Genomic DNA, 17,702 nt, shown 5'->3' with positions numbered 1-17,702 from the left:
CCCTGGCCGGGCCTAAAGCCAGTTTGAGATGGGCGCAGGATTTTGTTGGTCTCAAGGAATTGGGAGAGTTGGGAATTAACTAGTTTCTCCGCCATCTTGCTGAAGCAGGGAAGGAGTGATATGGGTCTATAGTTAGACATATCGTCAGGATTCAGATGGGGTTTCTTTAGCAGGGCTTTGACAACCGCATTTTTCCAGTTGGGCGGCACTGTGCCTTGGCGCAAGGAGATGTTAATGAGATCCCTGATGGTGGAGGCTATGCTGGGGGCGGCAGCTTTTAATAGTCTGGCCGGGGCTGGGTCAAGAGGAGAGCCGCTTTTCATTTTGGCTAACGTGGCGGAGACCTCGAAGAGGGAGGTTGCTCTAAAGGAGGACAGCCGCGGGCTGTTGATACAGACCTCAGTATCAGTGGAGATGTGGGGGGTGATGCTGGGGAGAGAGTCCAATATTCGCGAGATTTTAGAGTCGAAGAAGGAGGCAAAGTCATTACTTCTGTCTGGGGGGGCATGGGAAGCGGTGGGTGCTGATGGAATGTTGAGGAGTTCTTTGACAATCAGGTACGCTTCTTTTGTGGAATTGGTGGCGTTTTGTATTCTGTTGTCATAGAATCCTGCCTTAGCAAGTTTGAGAGCTGATTTGTAGCGTCTAACTGCACTATTGTAGAGGTCTTTGTTACTGTGGAGCCAGTCCTTTCTCCACTGCCTCTCGGCCTTTTTGCACTCTTTGCGTAGATCCCTGAGGTCAGGAGTATACCAGGGGGCCTGGCCTTTTATCCTGTTTTTGATCTCCCGATTTTTTATGGGGATAAGATTATCGAGAGTGGAGGATATCCAGTCTCTGACTTGGGAGTCGGCGGTGGAGGGGTCCTCAGAAAGACTGGGGGTCGAAGCGTCCAGGGCTGTGGACCAATCCTCCACCGAGAGTCTGGCCCACGCTCTGTCTCTGGTGAAGGTGGGGGGTTTTTGAGGCTTTTTGAAAGCTCCAGGGAGATGGGTCATGACTAGAAAGTGGTCCGTCCACGGGAGGGGTTGGGAGTTAATGAAAAGGAGGGAAGGGATGTTGGAAAACACCGGGTCGAGAAGGTGCCCTTTCGTGTGAGTTGGTTCAGAGTTGGCGAGAAGCAGACCCAAGGCCGCTAGGTCGTCAATAAAGTCGGTTGCCCCAGTGTCAAGGGGATCCTCGAGATGGATGTTTAGGTCGCCTGTTATAAGGAAGTTAGGTGTCAGGTGTGCCGCGGAGGAAACGGTTTCCAGGAGGGCGGCTGTGAAGGGGCCAGAGTGGCCGGGCGGCCGATACACCAGAAGGCCTGACAGGGAGTTCGTCGAAGACAGCTGAATCGTGAAGAGGCAGCTCTCTGAGTCTTGGATCGCGCAGTCTTTGGATCGACAGATAAAGTGGTCCCTGTGGATAATGGCTAATCCACCTCCTCTACCTAGGGGACGGGGTTGAGACATGATGAGGAAGCCCGGGGGGAGAGCTAGGACGACGTCGGCGTTGGAATGCTCCGTAATCCAGGTTTCTGTGAGGAAAAGTATGTCCAGTTTAAGGTCGACAATAAGATGGTTGATAAGCAGGGCATGTTTGGGAAGTGATCTGCAGTTAAGGGTCGAGATTTTAAGGACAGGGGGAGGGACGGGGGGTTTTGGAAGGGAGAGATTGCCTGGTTTGCATTTGTCACAGCGGCGAAAAGGGACAGTGGGGTCGTGTAGTGCCAGACATGAGCTGTTTTTAGTGGGTCTAAGGCTGAGGAGCTCTCTGCGGGAATAGCTTACCTTAGAGGCGGCTGGGACAGGCATATAGTCTGGCCCTAGGCCCGGTCGTGCGCGGACGGGCGCAGACGGGCTTGCCTTAGGCGCGCCTTCGGCGCGCAAACGGCGCTCCCGCTGCGCTCGTCCGCTGCGCTGGAATGGCCGACACATTTGTAGTAGATGTTAAGGGCGTGGCCTCGCAGTGGGCGTGGCTTCGCCTTCGACCGCGCTGGCGGTGTGGGCGTTTTCCTCTCAGGCAGCGTGGGCTCGCTGTGTTTTGGAGGGTCTAGGAGGGCAGGCTGAGCGCTTGACTGCAGCGCTTCTGCTCAGGGGAGCTTCGTGGTCAGTTACCGAAATTAAAAACAACAGTAAGTGAAAAATAGTGGTGACAGCGTTAAAATACAATTTTTTGATGCAGCGTGCTAACCTCCGGCTTTCCGCCTCAGAGGGAGTATAATCAGAAGTGGGTGTTGCGCTCTCGGGAGCGTTTAAGTAGTCCGGTGGGCGTGGCCTCGCAGTGGGCGTGGCTTCGCCTTCGACCGCGCTGGCGGTGTGGGCGTTTTCCTCTCAGGCAGCGTGGGCTCGCTGTGTTTTGGAGGGTCTAGGAGGGCAGGCTGAGCGCTTGACTGCAGCGCTTCTGCTCAGGGGAGCTTCGTGGTCAGTTACCGAAATTAAAAACAACAGTAAGTGAAAAATAGTGGTGACAGCGTTAAAATACAATTTTTTGATGCAGCGTGCTAACCTCCGGCTTTCCGCCTCAGAGGGAGTATAATCAGAAGTGGGTGTTGCGCTCTCGGGAGCGTTTAAGTAGTCCGGTGGGCGTGGCCTCGCAGTGGGCGTGGCTTCGCCTTCGACCGCGCTGGCGGTGTGGGCGATTTCCTCTCAGGCAGCGTGGGCTCGCTGTGTTTTGGAGGGTCTAGGAGGGCAGGCTGAGCGCTTGACTGCAGCGCTTCTGCTCAGGGGAGCTTCGTGGTCAGTTACCGAAATTAAAAACAACAGTAAGTGAAAAATAGTGGTGACAGCGTTAAAATACAATTTTTTGATGCAGCGTGCTAACCTCCGGCTTTCCGCCTCAGAGGGAGTATAATCAGAAGTGGGTGTTGCGCTCTCGGGAGCGTTTAAGTAGTCCGGTGGGCGTGGCCTCGCAGTGGGCGTGGCTTCGCCTTCGACCGCGCTGGCGGTGTGGGCGATTTCCTCTCAGGCAGCGTGGGCTCGCTGTGTTTTGGAGGGTCTAGGAGGGCAGGCTGAGCGCTTGACTGCAGCGCTTCTGCTCAGGGGAGCTTCGTGGTCAGTTACCGAAATTAAAAACAACAGTAAGTGAAAAATAGTGGTGACAGCGTTAAAATACAATTTTTTGATGCAGCGTGCTAACCTCCGGCTTTCCGCCTCAGAGGGAGTATAATCAGAAGTGGGTGTTGCGCTCTCGGGAGCGTTTAAGTAGTCCGGTGGGCGTGGCCTCGCAGTGGGCGTGGCTTCGCCTTCGACCGCGCTGGCGGTGTGGGCGTTTTCCTCTCAGGCAGCGTGGGCTCGCTGTGTTTTGGAGGGTCTAGGAGGGCAGGCTGAGCGCTTGACTGCAGCGCTTCTGCTCAGGGGAGCTTCGTGGTCAGTTACCGAAATTAAAAACAACAGTAAGTGAAAAATAGTGGTGACAGCGTTAAAATACAATTTTTTGATGCAGCGTGCTAACCTCCGGCTTTCCGCCTCAGAGGGAGTATAATAGAGGGAGTGTGTCTTCTTATATCGAACCAGATACCTAGGTCCGTTTGAGTCTATTAGAAATACCCTGGGCTCTCAACGAATAAATAGTAGTTCGTATGCATTGGAAAAGGTTGTTAGTGAGACACATTAGGATATATAAGAAGGGTGTGTCTATTAGGTATACGACATTGCCCTTCTAACTGGGGTTTCTGACTAACTGCAGGACGGTTTGATCATACCACCAAGCACGAGCTTGATGAAGGCACTGACAGCCTTATTGTGAGGCGGGTACTAACGAATGAGCAGCTGAATGGTCAGCTATCGTTAGTGGCCTTTAATATCTGTGTTACTTGCAATGTATCCTGTCTCAACTTTTTTTAGTGAGGGTGTTTATAACTTTGGTATCCAGGAGTGATTTACCAAATACAATCATCTCCTACGTAATCACTGAGAAAATATCTTAATCGTACTCACTTTTGTTTATAGGTCTCTTGAAATTCTTTCTATGGAACAAAGACTGTATCCAGCTAGAAGAAGCATTGTCCTGAGGTCTATTTAGACCCGGATTCAATCTATACAAGGTACATGGAAAAGTATCTATCCTTTAGACAGAATAAATGAGTCATCACTCCTAGTTTAGCACAAAATTAAGGAGTCTGGTATTTCATTCTTTATTTAAATAGGGAGTGTATCACCGAAGAATTTTTCCGGAAAACATACAAAAACCAAACAAACAGAACCGCTGGCAGGATCCATATGGACATTGCCTTCTAAAGGATAAATGTAAGTTCTATATCGGGTTGCCTTTTGAAAAAGAAATAATACAAATAGGACAGCATTTGGTTTCACAGTAATATGAGGGAATCTTTGCTCCATAGGGGGAATGCAGAGACTATAGCATTGCATTCCTAATAATCGTAGCAAGATCCTCTCACTACTACCTTCTTGGTATAGCCTCATTACTGGCCTATTGGATATACCAGAATGATTGATGATTTAAAACTTCTTTATTAAAGTGGTCTTCCACCAACATATCTTATTGGTGTCCCAATAATGAAGCCTGATTGGTGTGGATATATGGTTGTTAGATTATTAATTGCAGGAGGATGGTTGTGGACAGTTTTCATGTGTCATGAAGAAAGAAGAAATAAATCTGATAATTAACTAAAATGATGTTATATGTTTTTTTCAAATTGTTTTTAGGATTATTTTTATTGGGACTTTATTGTGCTATTCCTGAAGAAGGTGTTGGCTGTGAATCTTGGCCCACCGAAACGCGTCGATGCTTTTAAAAGAGGAAACCACCCAAAATCTATGATTACTGGTTTGTGTGACACATATTTGAAACTGACATCATTCTGGGTCACAATTGATAAATTCTTTGATTTGGTGATTTCCTTAATTCAATAGGATTATTTTTTCCTTTTTATGTTGTTCCCAATTTTATGTCTTGTGGTGTATTTTATTGTGTAGGTCTCTCTTGTCTTTGACTAAGATTAGACTGACTGTTTTTAAACAATTGTTTATGATTATATGTATACTGATATGATGACATTGTCTTTGCTTCATTATTAGCTATTTGACTCTGTACATTTTTTGTATCTGTACATTATTTTATGAATTGTTCAATACATTTGCCTGATTTATTTCTTCTTATTTGTTTTTATGCTCATGCTGTCCATCCTCATCCCCTTGGTGTGAAAGGTGTGTTGATCTGAGTGTTTTTGGTGACAAGGAGGCTCTATTCTTTTGACTAAGGTCATATTTGGTGCCCCTCTCCTTTGTCATAGGGGTCCCTCTCTCTTTTTTGAAACTCTTATGCGTTAGTGCCAGTGCCCTCTTATCTCTTAGTGCCAGTGTCATCTTATCCCTTAGTGCCAGTTTCTTCTTATGCCTTAGTTCCGGTGTCCTCGTATCCCCTAGTGCCAGTGCCATCTTATCTTTTAGTGCCAGTGTCCTTTAATCTCTTAGTGCCAGTGTCCATTTATCCCTTGGTGCCAGTGTCATCTTATCCCTTAGTGCCAGTGTCATCTTATCCCTTAGTGCCAGTGCCCTCTTATGCCTTAGTGCCAGTGTCCTCTTATGCTGTAGTGTAATTGTCATCCTGTGCACTAGTGCCAGTGTCTTCTTAATTTTTAATGCCGGTGTCCTCTTATCCCTTACTGCCAGTGTCCTCTTATGCCTTAGTGCCAGTGTCCTCTTATGCCTTAGTGTCATTGTAATCCTATGAGTTAGTGCCAGTGTCATCTTAGCCCATAGTTCCGGTGTTTTCCTATCCTTTACTCCCAGTGTCCTGCCAGTGTCCTCTTATCCTTTAGTGCCATACTCCTCTTATCCCTTGTACCAGTGTCATCTTACCCCCTAGTGCCAGGGTCCTCTTATCCCTTAGTGCCAGTGTCACCTTATCTTTTAGTGCCAGTGTCATCTTATTCCTTAGTGTCAGTGCCCTCTTATGCCTTAGTTCCGGTGTCCTTGTATCACTTAGTGCCAGTGTCATCTTATCTTTTAGTGCCAGTGTCCTGTTATCCCTTAGTGCCAGTGTCCTTTTATCCCTTAGTGCCAATGTCATCTTATCCCTTAGTGCCAGTGCCCTCTTATGCCTTAGTGCCAGTGTCCTCTTATGCTGTAGTGTAATTGTCATCCTGTGCACTAGTGCCAGTGTCATCTTATCCTTTAATGCTGGTGTCCTCTTATCCCTTACTGCCAGTGTCCCCTTATGCATTAGTGCCAGTGCCCTCTTATGCCTTAGTGCCAGTGTCCTCTTATGCTGTAGTGTAATTGTCATCCTGTGCACTAGTGCCAGTGTCATCTTATCCTTTAATGCTGGTGTCCTCTTATCCCTTACTGCCAGTGTCCTCTTATGCCTTAGTGCCAGTGTCCTCTTATGCCTTAGTGTCATTGTAATCGTATGTGTTAGTGCCAGTGTTATCTTATCCCTCAGTTCCGGTGTTTTCCCATCCTTTACTCCCAGTGTCCTGCCAGTGTCCTCTTATGCCTTAGTGCCATACTCCTCTTATCCCTTGTTCCAGTGTCATCTTACCCCCTAGTGCCGGGGTCCTCTTATCCTTTAGTGCCAGTGCCTTCCTAACTCTTAGTGACACTGTCCTCTTATGCCTTAGTGCCAGTGTTCTCTTATGCTTTAGTGGCAGAGCCTTCTTATCTCTTAGTGACAGTGTCCTCTTATGCCTTAGTTCCGGTGTCCTCTTATCCCTTAATGCCAGTGTCACCATATCTTTAGGTGCCAGTGTAATCTTATTCCTTAGTGTCAGTGCCCTCTTATGCCTTAGTACCAGTGTCCCCTTATGCTGTAGTGTAATTGTCATCCTGTGCACTAGTGCCAGTGTCATCTTATCCTTTAATGCTGGTGTCCTCTTATCCCTTACTGCCAGTGTCCTCTGATCTCTTAGTGCCAGTGTCCTCTTATGCCTCAGTGCCAGTGTCCTCTTATCCCTTAGTGTCATTGTAATCCTATGCGTTAGCGCCAGTGTCATCTTATCCCTTTAGTGCGGGTGTTTTCCTATCCTTTACTCCCAGTGTCCTGCCAGTGTCCTCTTATGCCTTAGTGCCATACTCCTCTTATCCCTTGTACCAGTTTCATCTTACCCCTTAGTGCCAGGGTCCTCTTATCCTATAGTGCAAGTGCCTTCTTATCTCTTAGTGCAGGTGTCCTCTTATGCCTTAGTGCCAGTGTTCTCTTATGTTTTAGTGCCAGTGCCTTCTTATCCCTTAGTGCCAGTGTTCTCTTATGCTTTAGTGCCAGTGCCTTCTTATCTCTTAGTGCCGGTGTCCTCTTATCCCTTAGTGCCAGTGTTCTCTTATGCTGTAGTGCCATACTCCTCTTATCCCTTGTACCAGTGTCATCTTACCCCCTAGTGCCAGGGTCCTCTTATCCTTTAGTGCCAGTGCCTTCTTATCTCTTAGTGCCGGTGTCCTCTTATCCCTTAGTGCCAGTGTTCTCTTATGCTGTAGTGCCATACTCCTCTTATCCCTTGTATCAATGTCATCTTACCCCCTAGTGCCAGTATCCTATTATCCTTTAGTGCCAGTGTCATCTTATCCCTTAGTGCCAGTGCTCTCTTATGCTTTAGTGCCAGTGCCCTCTTATCTCTTAGTGCCAGTGTCCTTTTATCCCTTAGTGCCAGTGTCATCTTATCCCTTAGTGCCAGTGTCATCTTATCCCTTAGTGCCAGTGCCCTCTTATCTCTTAGTGCCAGTGTCATCTTATCCTTTAGTGACAGTGCCTTCTTATCTCTTAGTGACAGTCTCCTCTTATGCCTTAGTGCCATACTCCTCTTATCCCTTGTACCAGTGTTATCTTACCCCTAGTGCCAGGGTCCTCTTATCCTTTAGTGCCAGTGCCTTTTTATCTCTTAGTGCAGGTGTCCTCTTATGCCTTAGTGCCAGTGTTCTCTTATGCTTTAGTGCCAGTGCCTTTTTATCTCTTAGTGACAGTGTCCTCTTATGCCTTAGTGCCATACTACTCTTATCCCTTGTACCAGTGTCATCTTACCCCCTAGTGCCAGGGTCCTCTTATCCTTTAGTGCCAGTGCCCTCTTATCTCTTAGTGCCAGTGTCTTCCCTCCCCTTGGTGCCAGTGTCCTCTTATCCCTTAGTGCCATTGTTCTTTTATGCTTTAGTGGCAGTGCCCTCTTATCTCTTAATGGCAGTGTCCTCTTATGCCTTAGTGCTAGATGCTAGACTCCTCTCATCCCTTGTACTTGTGTCATCTTACTTCCTAGTGCCAGGGTCCTCTTATCCTTTAGTGCCAGTGTCCTCTTATCTCTTAGTGCCAGTGTCTTCTTACCCCTTAGTGCCAGTGTGGCTTCTTATCCCTTGGTGCCAGTGTCTTATTATGCCTTAGTGCCAGTGTCCTCTTATCCCTTGGTGTCAGTGTCTTCTTATGCCTTAAAGCCACTGTCCTCTTATGCCTTAGTGCCAGTGTCCCTTGCATGCCTTGGTGCCAGTGTTGTCTTATGCCTTAGTGCCAGTTTCATCTTATCCCTTAGTGCCAGTGTCATCTTATGCATTAAAGCCAGTGTCCTCTTATGCCTTACCGCCAGTGTCCTATTGTCGCTTTTGCCACATCATCTTATCTTTTAGTGCTAGTGTCCTCTTATGCCTTAGTGCCAGTGTCTTCTTAAGCCTTAGTGCCAGTGTCGTCTTATCCCTTGGTGTCAGTGTCTTCTTATGCCTTAGTGCCACTGTCCTCTTATGCCTTAGTGCCAGTGTCCCTGCATGCCTTGCTGCCAGTGTTGCCTTATGCCTTAGTGCTAGTTTCATCTTATCCCTTAGTGCCAGTGTCATCTTATGCATTAAAGCCAGTGTCCTGTTATGCCTTACTGCCAGTGTCCTATTGTCGCTTTTGCCACATCATCTTATCTTTAGTGCCAGTGTCCTCTTATGCCTTAGTGCCAGTGTTCTCTTATGCTTTAGTGCCAGTGCCCTCTTATCTCTTAATGACAGTGTCCTCTTATGCCTTAGTGCTAGATGCTAGACTCCTCTCATCCCTTGTACCTGTGTCATCTTACTTCCTAGTGTCAGGGTCCTCTTATCCGTTAGTGCCAGTGCCCTCTTATCTCTTAGTGCCAGTGTCTTCTTACCCCTTAGTGCCAGTGTGGCTTCTTATCCCTTGATGCCAGTGTCTTCTTATGCCTTAGTGCCAGTGTCCTCTTATCCCTTGGTGTCAGTGTCTTCTTATGCCTTCGTGCCACTGTCCTCTTATGCCTTAGTGCCAGTGTCCCTGCATGCCTTGCTGCCAGTGTCGTCTTATGCCTTAGTGCAAGTTTCATCTTATCCCTTAGTGCCAGTGTCATCTTATGCATTAAAGCCAGTGTCCTCTTATGCCTTACCACCAGTGTGCTATTATCGCTTTTGCCACATCATCTTATCTTTTAGTGCCAGTGTCCTCTTATGCCTTAGTGCCAGTGACTTCTTACGCCTTAGTGCCATTGTCGTCTAATGCCTCAGTGCTAGTGTCCTTGTATGCCTTGCTGCCAGTGTCGTCTTATGCCTCACTGCGAGTGTCCTCTTATGCCTTAGTTTCAGTGTTCTCTTATCCCTTAGAGCCATTAGTGCCAGTGTTCTCTAATCCCTTAGTGCCAGTGTCATCTTATCCCTTAGTGCCAGTGTCCTCTTATGCCTTAGTTCCAGTGTCCTCGTATCCCTTAGTGCCAGTGTCATCTTATCTTTAAGTGCCAGTGTCATCTTAACTCTTAGTGCCAGTGCCCTCTTATGCCTTAGTACCAGTGTCCTCTTATGCTGTAGTGTAATTGTCATCCTGTGCACTAGTGCCAGTGTCATCTTATCCTTTAATGCTGGTGTCCTCTTATCACTTACTGCCAGTGTCCTCTTATCCCTTACTGCCGGTGTCCTCTTATGCCTTGGTGCCAGTGTCCTCTTATTCCTTAGTGTCATTGTAATCCTATGAGCTAGTGCCAGTGTCATTTTAGCCCTTAGTTCTGGTGTTTTCCTATCCTTTACTCCCAGTGTCCTCCTATGCCGTAGTGCCATACTCCTCTTATCCCTTGTATCAATGTCATCTTACCCCCTAGTGCCAGGGTCCTCTTATCCTTTAGTGCCAGTGCCTTCTTAACTCTTAGTGCCAGTGTCATCTTATCCCTTAGTGCCAGTGCTCTCTTATGCTTTAGTGCCAGTGCCCTCTTATCTCTTAGTGCCAGTGTCCTTTTATCCCTTAGTGCCAGTGTCATCTTATCCCGTAGTGCCAGTGTCATCTTATCCCTTAGTGCCAGTGCCCTCTTATCTCTTAATGCCAGTGTCATCTTATCCTTTAGTGCCAGTGCCTTCTTATCTCTTAGTGACAGTGTCCTCTTATGCCTTAGTGCCATACTCCTCTTATCCCTTGTACCAGTGTCATCTTACCCCTAGTGCCAGGGTCCTCTTATCCTTTAGTGCCAGTGCCTTCTTATCTCTTAGTGCAGGTGTCCTCTTATGGCTTAGTGCCAGTGTTCTCTTATGATTTAGTGCCAGTGCCTTTTTATCTCTTAGTGACAGTGTCCTCTTATGCCTTAGTGCCATACTACTCTTATCCCTTGTACCAGTGTCATCTTACCCCCTAGTGCCAGGGTCCTCTTATCCTTTAGTGCCAGTGCCCTCTTATCTCTTAGTGCCAGTGTCTTCCCTCCCCTTGGTGCCAGTGTCCTCTTATCCCTTAGTGCCAGTGTTCTTTTATGCTTTAGTGCCAGTGCCCTCTTATCTCTTAATGACAGTGTCCTCTTATGCCTTCGTGCTAGATGCTAGACTCCTCTCATCCCTTGTACCCGTGTCATCTTACTTCCTAGTGCCAGGGTCCTCTTATCCTTTAGTGTCAGTGCCCTCTTATCTCTTAGTGCCAGTGTCTTCTTACCCCTTAGTGCCAGTGTGGCTTCTTATCCCTTGTTGCCAGTGTCTTATTATGCCTTAGGGCCAGTGTCCTCTTATCCCTTGGTGTCAGTCTCTTCTTATGCCTCAAAGCCACTGCCCTCTTATGCCTTAGTGCCAGTGTCCCTGCATGCCTTGCTGCCAGTGTTGTCTTATGCCTTAGTGCCAGTTTCTTCTTATCCCTTAGTGCCAGTGTCATCTTATGCATTAAAGCCAGTGTCCTCTTATGCCTTACCGCCAGTGTCCTATTGTCGCTTTTGCCACATCATCTTATCTTTAAGTGCCAGTGTCCTCTTATGCCTTAGTGCCAGTGTCTTCTTAAGCCTTAGTGCCAGTGTCGTCTTATCCCTTGGTGTCAGTGTCTTCTTATGCCTTAGTGCCACTGTCCTCTTATGCCTTAGTGCCAGTGTCCCTGCATGCCTTGCTGCCAGTGTTGTCTTATGCCTTAGTGCTAGTTTCATCTTATCCCTTAGTGCCAGTGTCATCTTATGCATTAAAGCCAGTGTCCTGTTATGCCTTACTGCCAGTGTCCTATTGTCGCTTTTGCCACATCATCTTATCTTTAGTGCCAGTGTCCTCTTATGCCTTAGTGCCAGTGTCTTCTTACGCCTTAGTGCCAGTGTTGTCTAATGCCTTAGTGCTAGTGTCCTTGTATGCCTTGCTGCCAGTGTCGTCTTATGCCTCACTGCGAGTGTCGTCTTATGCCTTAGTTTCAGTGTTCTCTTATCCCTTAGTGCCAGTGATCTTATCTCTTATCCCTTAGTGCCAGTGTCATCTTATCCCTTAGTGCCAGTGTTCTCTAATCCCTTACTGCCAGTGTCCACTTGTGCTTTTTTGCCAATGTTATCTTATCCTTTAATGCCAGTTAGATACTAGCCTGATACACGCAGACCACAGCGCAGCCACACCAGAGCGCAGCCACACCAAAGCGCACCCACACTAAAGCGCAACTACACCGGAGCGCATTCACATCAGAGCGCAGGCACACCAAAGCGCACCCACACTAAAGCGCAGCCACACCAGAGCACATTCACACCAGAGCGCAGCTTCACCAAAGCACACTCATACTAAAGAGCAGCCACACCGGAGCACATTCACACTAGAGTACAGCCACACCAGAGCACACCCACACCAAAGCCCAGCCACACCAGAGTGCAGCCAGACCACAGCATAGCCACACCATAGCATACCCACACTAGACCATACCCACACCCCAGCCCAGCCACACTGGAGCGCATTCAGAACAGAGCGCAGCCACACCATAGCACACTCATACTAAAGAGCAGCCACACCGGAGTACATTCACACCAGAGCACAGCCACACCAGAGCACACCCACACCAAAGCACAGTCACACCAGAGTGCAGCCAGACCACAGCATAGCCACACCATAGCATACCCACACTAGCTCATACCCACACCCCAGCCCAGCCACACTGGAGCGCATTCACAACAGAGCGCAGCCACACCAAAGCACACTCATACTAAAGAGCAGCCACACCGGAGCACATTCACACCAGAGCACAGCCACACCAGAGCACACCCACACCAAAGCACAGCCACACCAGAGTGCAGCCAGACCACAGCATAGCCACACCATAGCATACCCACACTAGAGCATACCCACACCCCAGCCCAGCCACACTGGAGCGCATTCACAACAGAGCGCAGCCACAACAAAGAACACTCACACTAAAGTGCAGCCACACCGGAGCGCATTCACACCAGAGCACAGCCACACCAGAGCACACCCCTTCCACAGCGCAGCCACACCAGAGTGCAGCCACACCCCAGCACATTCACACCAGAGCACAGCCACACCAGAGCACATTCACACCAGAGCACACCCACACCACAGTGCACCCACATTAGAGCTCAGCCACACCAGAGCACACCCACACCAAAATGCACCCACCTCAGAGCACAGCCACACCAAAGCGCACCCACACCAAAGCCCAGCCACACCAGAGCTCAGCCACACCTGAGCACAGCCACACCACAGCATACCCACACCACAGCGCAGCCACACCAGAGCACAGCCACACCAGAGCACACCCACAGCAGAGCATACCCACATCAGAGCTCAGCCACACCAGAGCACACCCACACAAAATGCACCCATATCAGAGCCCGGCCACACCAAAGCGCACCCACACCAGAGCCCAACCACACCTGAGCAGAGCCACACCACAGCATACCCACACCACAGCGCAGCCACACCAGAGCACAGCCACACCAGAGCACACCCACAGCAGACCATACCCACGCCAGAGTGCAGCCATACCAAAGCGCACCCAGTCCAGAGCGCAGCCACACAAGAGAAGGACCATCAAAATGCATTCTGAAGTTTACCTCCTTACACAAATATTGCACTGGAGGCTGTGGACACAACTGGTTGAGGGATGTGCATGTGAGAGTCCTAGTTTCTTCTGTGGCTCAGATGGTTTGCCTCCGTCCTGCTTTGGGCATTACCTGAGGATTGTGGTCCATGTGGACGTACAGTGCGATCATGATGGAGTCTCTGCACATCCACATTACGCACATAGTCCTAATCCTGAAATGTACTTGCGAAAGAGGCTTAAATTCTATGCATATTAAAACGCTTCAAGCACAAATTGTCTGAACAAGACTTTTGACCATGCTGAAAGACCTTCAAGGAAGAAGCTTATCTCATTTTAAAATCTATTGTATTTTGCAACCATTGTAGAAAGCACCAATGAATCTAAGAAACTGCCGGATTAGAGTGTGATCTTTGAAAATGATTTAGTTAAAGATTATTTTGGAAAGAATAAATAAAATGTGCATAATTTTACAGCAACTGCAGCGTCAGCCTGTGAGAATAACTGAGAGGGGATTCCACCTAAATGCAGATGTGACTATTTACTGCTCTCATGGTACTCAGTAATTAATTTGTAACAGGCAATGGTAAAGTGACCAGGGCAACTTTTATGGTTGAAATACCAATAGGAAAATGGCCTCGGCAGCTTTTATGGTTGAGATACCAATAGTAAAGTGACCAGGACAGCTTTTACAGTTGGGATGCCAATAGTAAAGTGACCAGTTCAACTTTTATGGTTGAGATACCAATAGTGAAGTCACCAGTACAGCTTTTATGTGAGATACTAATAGTAAAGTGACCAGGACAGCTTTTATGGTTGAGATACCTATAGTAAAGTGACCAGGACAGCTTTTATGGTTGAGATACCAATAGTGAAATGACCAGGACAGCTTTTATGTGAGATACCAATAGTAAAGTGACCAGGACAGCTTTTATGTTTGAGATATCAATAGTAAAGTGACGATGACAGCTTTATGGTTGAGATACTAAAGGTAAAGTGACCAGGACAGCTTTAATGGTTGGGATACCAATGGTAAAATGACCAGGACAGCTTTTATGGTTGAGATACCAATAGTAAAGTGAACAGGACAGCTTTTATGATTGAGATACCAATAGTAAAGTCAACAGGACAGCTTTTATAGTTGAGATACCAATAGTAAAGTGACCAGGACATCTTTTATGGTTGAGATACCAATAGTAAAGTGACCAGGACAGCTTTTATACTTGAGATACCAATAGTAAAGTTAGTAGGGCAGCTTTTATGGTTGAAATGCCAACAGTAAAGTGAGTAGACAGCTTTTATGGTTGAGATGCCAATAGTAAAGTGAGTAGATACCTTTTATGATTGAGCTACCAATAGTAAAGTGACCAGGACAGCTTTTATAGTTGAGATACGAATAGTAAAGTTAGTAGGGCTGCTTTTATGGTTGAAATGCCAACAGTAAAGTGAGTAGACAGCTTTTATGGTTGAGATGCCAATGGTAAAGTGACCAGGACACCTTTTATGGTTGAGATGCCAATAGTAAAGTGACAAGGACAACTTTTATGGTTGAGATACCAATAGTAAAGTGACCAGGATAGCTTTTATGGTTGAGATACCAATAGTAAAGTGACGAGTACAGCTTTATGGTTGAGATACCAATGGTAAAGTGACTAGGACAGCCTTTATGGTTGGGAATCGGGATACCAATGGTAAAGTGACCAGAACAGCTTTTATGGTTGGGATACCGATAGTAAAGTGAACAGGGCACCTTTTATGTTTGTGATACCAATAGTAAAGTGACAAGGACAACTTTTATGGCTGAGATACCCTTAGTAAAGTGAGTAAACAGATGTTACGGCTGAAATACCAATAGTAAGGTGAGTAGGACAGTGTTTATGGTTGAGATACTAATATACAATGAGTAGACAGCTTTTATGGCTGAGACACCAATAGTAAAGTGAGTAGGATAGTGCTTATGGTTGAGATGCTAAATGTAAAGTGAGTAGACAGCTTTTATAGCTGAGATACCAATAATAAAGTGAGTAGACAGATTTTATGGTTGAGATACCAACAGTAAAGTGACCAGAACAGCTTTTATGGTTCAGATACCAACAGTAAAGTGACCAGGACAGCTTTTATGGTTGAGATACCAATAGTGAAGGGGCCAGGATAGCTTTTATATTTGAGATACCAATAGTAAAGTTAGTAGGGCAGCTTTTATGGTTGACATACCAATAGTAAAGTGAGTAGACACCTTTTATGGTTGAGCTACCAATAGTAAAGTGACCAGGAAAGCTTTTTTAGTTGAGATACCAATGGTAAAGTGAGTAGGGCTGCTTTTATGGTAGAAATGCCAACAGTAAAGTGAGTAGACAGCTTTTATGGTTGAGATGCCAAAAGTAAAGTGACCAGGACACCTTTTGTGGTTGAGATGCCAATAGTAAAGTGACCAGGACAGCTTTTATGGTTGAGATACCAATAGTAAAGTGACCAGGACAGCTTTTATGGTTGAGATTCCAATAGTAAAGTGACGAGGACAGCTTTATGGTTGAGATACTAATGGTAAAGTGACCAGGACAGCTTTTATGGTTGGGATACCAATGGTATAGTGACCAGGACAGCTTTTATGGTTGAGATACCAACAGTAAAGTGACGAGAACAGCTTTTATGGTTCAGATACCAACAGTAAAGTGACCAGGACAGCTTTTATGGTTGAGATACCAATAGTAAAGAGACCAGGACAGCTTTTATATTTGAGATACCAATACTAAAGTGAGTAGACACCTTTTATGGTTGAGCTACCAATAGTAAAGTGACTAGGAAAGCTTTTATAGTTGAGATACCAATGGTAAATTGAGTAGGGCTGCTTTTACGGTTGAAATGCCAATAGTAAAGTGAGTAGACAGATTTTATGGTTGAGATGTCAATAATAAAGTGACCAGGACACCTTTTGTGGTTGAGATGCCAATAGTAAAGTGACCAGGACAGCTTTTATGGTTGAAATACCAATAGTAAAAAGACCAGGACAGGTTTTATGGTTGAGATACCAATAGTAAAGTAACAAGGACAGCTTTTATGGTTCAGATACCAATAGTAAAGTGACGAGGACAGCTTTATGGTTGAGATACTAATGGTAAAGTTACCAGGACAGCTTTTATGGTTGGGATACCAATGGTAAAGTGACCAGAACAGCTTTTGTGGTTGGGATACCAATAGTAAAGTGTACAGGACAGCTTTTATATTTGAGATACCAATAGTAAAGTGACCAGGACAACATTTATGGTTGTGATACCCTTAGCAAAGTGAGTAGACAGCTGTTACGGTTGAGATACCAATAGTAAAGTAAGTAGGACAGTGTTTATGCTTGAGATGCTAATATACAGTGAGTAGACAGCTTTTATGACTGAGACACCAATAGTAAAGTGAGTAGGACAGTGCTTATGGTTGAGATGCCAAATGTAAAGTGAGTAGACAGCTTTTATGGTTCAGATACCAACAGTAAGGTGACCAGAACAGCTTTTATGATTGAGATACCAATAGTAAAGTGACTAGGGCAGCTTTTATGGTTGAGATACCAACAGTAAAGTAACCAGGACAGCTTTTATGGTTGACATACCAATAGTAAAGTGAGTAGGGCAGCTTTTATGGTTGAGATGCCAATAGTAAAGTGAGTAGACAGCTTTTATGGTTGAGATGCCAATAGTAAAGTGACCAGGACAGCTTTTATGGTTGAGATGCCAATAGTAAAGGGAGTAGGGCAGCTTTTATGGTTGAGATGCCACTAGTAAAGTGACCAGGACAGCTTTTATAGTTGAGATGCCAATAGTAAAGTGACCAGGACAGCTTTTATGGTTGAGATACCAATGGTAAAGTGACCAGTACAGCTTTTACGGTTGAGATCCCAACAGTAAAGTGACCAGAACAGCTTTTATGGCTGAGATACCAACAGTAAAGTGACCAGGGCAGCTTTTATGGTTGAGATACCAACAGTAAAGTGACCAGGACAGCTTTTATAGTTGAGATACCAATAGTAGAGTGACCAGGACATCTTTTATGGTTGAGATACCAATAGTAAAGTGACCAGGACAGCTTTTATACTTGAGATACCAATAGTAAAGTTAGTAGGGCAGCTTTTATGGTTGACATACCAATAGTAAAGTGAGTAGACAGCTTTTATGGTTGAGATACCAATAGTAAAGTGAGTAGATACCTTTTATGATTGAGCTACCAATAGTAAAGTGACCAGGACAGCTTTTATAGTTGAGATACCAATAGTAAAGTTAGTAGGGCTGCTTTTATGGTTGAAATGCCAACAGTAAAGTGAGTAGACAGCTTTTATGGTTGAGATGCCAATGGTAAAGTGACCAGGACACCTTTTATGGTTGAGATGCCAATAGTAAAGTGACAAGGACAACTTTTATGGTTGAGATACCAATAGTAAAGTGACCAGGACAGCTTTTATGGTTGAGATACCAATAGTAAAGTGACGAGTACAGCTTTATGGTTGAGATACCAATGGTAAAGTGACCAGGACAGCCTTTATGGTTGGGATACCAATG

This window comes from Triturus cristatus, chromosome 6, assembly GCF_964204655.1.
Source record: "Triturus cristatus chromosome 6, aTriCri1.1, whole genome shotgun sequence".
NCBI lineage: Eukaryota > Metazoa > Chordata > Amphibia > Caudata > Salamandridae > Triturus > Triturus cristatus.
This window is presented reverse-complemented; position numbering follows the sequence as displayed.